The sequence below is a fragment of the Tupaia chinensis genome, unplaced genomic scaffold (assembly GCF_000334495.1).
Source record: "Tupaia chinensis unplaced genomic scaffold, TupChi_1.0 Scaffold000111_1, whole genome shotgun sequence".
Classification (NCBI taxonomy): domain Eukaryota; kingdom Metazoa; phylum Chordata; class Mammalia; order Scandentia; family Tupaiidae; genus Tupaia; species Tupaia belangeri.
Window position 1 is genome coordinate 1741170 of NW_006159575.1, and position 4927 is coordinate 1746096.

General features: G+C 35.9%; 1 pseudogene; it reads right to left on the reverse strand.

Annotated features, from left to right (window-relative positions):
- Positions 1-382: 382 nt before the first annotated feature.
- Positions 383-1252, reverse strand: LOC106734406 (60S ribosomal protein L6 pseudogene; annotated as a pseudogene).
- Between the last annotated feature and the right edge of the window lie 3675 nt (positions 1253-4927).

Here is a 4927-nt window from a genome sequence, read left to right on the forward strand (position 1 = left end):
GTTACCATACATACATGCAAAAAAAGTTATAGAGTAGAATTAATTGTACATATGAAATTATAGCATCACAACATTACATCTGCCCCATGAAAACCATAAGCCAAATATAAATACTAATAGAGGCTGATTATTTTATTTGTAATTTGCCTCAGAATTTCACTTTTCCTTTTGCCTTACTATCTGATTATTCAGTCTTCATTGAAAATATGCAGAGAAATACAGAATATAAACTAGTTGGGGATATAAGTCTCAATGGAGTGATTTATTGACATAGCTATTTGATTTAATTTAATGGATTTTTCCTGGCATTATGAAAGCTTCAAGTAGAAATATTCTTTTTTCATATATATAATCAGTTATTTAATTAGGTTTTGGAAAAAAATTAGAACACCAATTTGTGAAGATAAACTCCATTGGTAAGGGTCAACACTGGTTGCAGGAAGCTCTGGAACTGAGGAACAGCTTTAATTTTTGGTAAAATTTGTGAGTCCACAGCTTTCTCATCAATCTTGTGCTGCTCTGAAATTTCACATTCCTCCTTTTCTGTATTGAAGATCTCATCTTCCTGGTGTCTGGGCTTTCACTGTTTCTTTTTCTTGAGGTAAGCATTGGTAAGGTGCTTTGGGACTTTCACTTTGCTAATAATATTAATGTTTGTGGAGGTGGCAATGACAAATTTCTGGTGTGTTCTATGCAGTGTAACTCGATTGAGAACAAGCGGTCCAGTCACAAGTAGCAAGCCACTGCTCAGCTGCTTCAGGAAAACCACTACATTGCCTCTGTGGCGTCCAGTGAGGATGATCTGAATGGTCCCAAGAGTGATGCTACCTTGCAGCTTTTTCACATGCTGACTGAAGGGTTATTTGCCGTGGCTCAACAACTTTCAAAACACATCTTCAATAGGATAATACCTAGGCATTTTGCACAGTATAACCACCCGGGTACTACCATTCTTGTCTCCACCAACTGGTTTTGTGACAGTTGCAAGAACCTTCTCCTTCTTTTTCTTTCCAATCCTGGATTTAGTGGCCGAGTATTTCCTCTTGTACATGGCCTTCCTGGAATATATAGCAGACCATGAGTATCTGCCGATGCCCTGGACTAGGACCAGGTTTCAGCTGCAGTGGTGCTTCCCCTTCTTGGGCTTTTTAGCCTTGGCATCACCCTTTATAACCTTACCTCTGACATCAGCCTTCTTGGGTCCATGTTTTTTCTCCTTAGTATCCTGCTTCACAGCTTTTTCATCTGCCATCTTGTATGGTGGGAAAGAGAACTAAACTGAGTTAGAAACATTCTTCAGGAAGTCTGGTGTGGTATTTTTAAAAATGAACTCCAAGTAGGACAGAAAAGGCATGGTGGTTAAGGTTCTGGATTCCACATAGGCAATTATGAGGTTCAATTTCTGGACCCAAATGCTTAAAACACATGCCTGGCATGTATACATGTGTGCCCAAAAATCCTGAGAGGAGAATGGAGGAGAAGGGCTTGCAGTGTGGCCATCCAACCTGGAGGTAGTTTCTCACCTTTCCTCTTTCTGTATTTCTATTTCTATGTGTCTCTCTGGTGTGCTCATAAGCACTTTAGTAAAAAAAAAAAAAAAAAAAAAATCTTAAAAAAAAATGGCCCTTGAATCTTTTTAAATTTGGGCAAATAGGTGAGTGTTTTGAGTAATAAATGTTGAGAAAATAACTGAATTGCTTCTTTGACTTGGTCATAGTAGGCTATACAGCTTCCTCATAATTCTCTTGGAATATTCATTCTCCAAAACTCTTGGAAGTACAATTACCTTAAGCCTACCATGTTGAAGGTACCAACAGTAAGATTCCAGTTGATAGCCTCAACTGAGCTTCCAGCTGATGACAAGCACCAATGGAAATGGACAACCATGTGACTGAGTTTACTGGATGGTAGCAATGGGAGAGAACCTAAGCAAAACTCCATGGTTTACTTATCCTTGAATTTTTTGTCCAACAAATCTGAGCAAGATAAAATGGTTGTTTAAAGGCACAAACTTCGGTATTTTTTTTTCTAAAGCAATGATAATCAGATTACATCAGCACCAACTGTATTTTCCTTACCCAGATGGGGATATGTCCATGTTTAAACAGAATTTAATCCAGGAACCAATACTAACATTTCAGTAATGTAAATGCACACAGTATATTTATAAATGCCTCTGATCTGAGAAAAATGTCCAGATTACCAAAAGGATAGATAACAGTAAAAGTTTAATGTTTTGGAACCTGATCTGTGCAGGCCTCTTAAGTGAGTATACGTGGGGCTGGGGAGCTACTTTGGAACTGTTGGACTCCATTGTCCACTACTCCAGTGGCCTGATCTCGGCATACCTGCCCACCAGGAGACTTCCCTGGTCTGGACAGGCCTCTTGAGTTAGTCTATACCCGGGGCCTGGGAGACACCTTGGAACTTTTGGTACACCAACCTGCGGGCTGCACTTTGCAGGACTTGATCCTCTTCAGTAACTTATATATCCTAAGCTTGTTACCATTTTATCAAAAGCTGAACTATGGTAGAGGAGCCAAGCACCTGAAGTTACCTATAACTGCTCTGACCTGGGAGACATAGTCCTCCAATAGGAAAACACTTAGGAACTAAGGGTAAAAATTCCTCTACCAATACTATGAAATCTATTCCATTAAATAGAAAAAAGTAAATACTGCATCAGATGAGTAGGAACCAGCATGGATATAGAAGAAACATGAGAAAACAAGATGATAACACTTCCCCAGGTGAGCGTAGTAGCCCCTCAACAACAGTAGACAGCACATAGAAATACACAGAAATGTCAGAAAAAGAATTCCAAATATTCATAGTGACAAAATCCAATGAGGTACAAGAGAAGACAGACAATCAGTTCTGAAAAATAAGAAAATTATTTCAGGACATGAAAGAGGTATTTCATAAAGAAATAGACACCCTAAAAAAGATGTAAATAAAACTTCTTGAAATGAATACAAGAAAATAAAAACTCCCTAGAAAGCATTATCAGAAGATTGGCCATGTAGTAGAAAGAACTTCTAGCCTTAAAGACAAATTCTCCAGCATAAAATAAATTTCCAAAAAGAAAGAAAAAATGAGGACAACATATAAGAAATTTTAGACAGCATGAAATGCCCAAATATCTGTATAAGGAGTATTCCAGAAGGTAAAAATCTGCTAAGACGTGTAAAACCTCTTTCATGGAACACTATCTGAAAATTTTCCAAATATAGAGAAACATAAATAAATTCAAACCCAAGAAGTAAAAAGGACCACAAATAGAATAAACACAAAAAGATCCTCACCCTGGCTCATGTTAGTCAGATTGGTAAAAATTAAAGACAAAGATAATATTCTAAAAATGCAAGGGGAAAACATCAAGTTATTATAAAGGTTATCCTGTTAGGCTAACTAACATCAGACTCTCAAATGAAACAATGCAGGCAAGGAAGGAATGAAAAGATGTATTCAAAACATTAAAAGGAAAACAGCTTCGATGAAGATTATTATTCCAGCAAGATTATCCTTCAAATAGGAAGAATAAATGGAAGTATTCTCAGATAAAAAAAAAAAAAAAAAAAAAAAAAACCTGAAAGAATTCACCAGTACTAGACCAGCACTATAGGCAGTACTGAGGGGAGTATTGCATCAGGATAACTAAAGAGAGACAAAAAAAAAAAAAAAGAAAACAAAAATCAACTGAGAAAATGGCTAATAGTATGACAAGGATAAATCTGCAAATATTAATAATAATGTTGAAAGTTAATGGATTAAATTCTCACATTAAAAGACATGGACTGGTAGAATGAATATAAAAAATAAACCATCTAAATGCCGCTTATAAGAAACATATTTCACAGACAAAGACATAAAAAGTGAAAGTGAAGGACTGGAAAAAGAAATGTAGAAAACCCTGGAGTAGCGAAACTGTTATGAGACAAAATAGGCTTTAAGATGAAAGAGGTAAGAAGAGATAAAGAAGGACATTATATAGTAATAAAAGGACTTTTTTACCATAAAGAAATAACAGTTGTAAATATCTCTGCACCAAACACTGGAGCATGTAAATACATCAAAGAGAGACTGTTAGATCTCAATGAAGAGATAGACTACAGCACAATAATTGTAGTAGTTCTCTACACTCCACTGACTCCTCTGGACAGATGAGCTAGACAAAAATAAAGATACAAGATCTAAACGATACCATACATGAAACGGACTTGATAGACATCTATAGAGTATTTCACCCAACTAACACAAAATATACATTTTTTTCACCCCCACATGGAACATTTTCAAAGACTGGCCAGATTATAGGGCAGAAAATGAGCCTTTACAAATTCAAAGGTATAGAAACTATACTAGAATCTTTTCTGACCATGATGGAATCAAACTTGATATCAATTACAAAAAGAACCCTTGGAACTTCATAAACACATGGAAACTAAACAACCTACTTCTAAATGACTTTATAACTGCAGGAGAAATCAAAAGGGTTCTTAGAAACTAATGATAATGAACAAACAATGGTTTATAACCTATGGGACACAGGAAAAGCAGTCTTCAGAGGGAAGTTCATAGCAATTAGTGCCCAGAAGAAAAAGCAGAAAGGTGGTAAACAAAAAAACCTAATGATACAACTCAGGGAACTGGAAAAAAAATACTGAAGAAAATAAATAACAAAGATTTGAACAGAACTAAATGAAATTGAGAATAAAAGAACTATACAGAAAATAAACAAAGCCAAAAGTCAGTTCTTTGAGAGGATGGAAAAAATTGACACACCATTAGTTAGATTAATCAAGAGCAGAGAAAGGAATCAGATAATGCAAATCAGTAAGGAAACAAGTGATATTGCGATGGATATAACAGAAATACAAAATGTCATCAGAAAGCACTATGATTGACTAAATGCCAACAAACAACA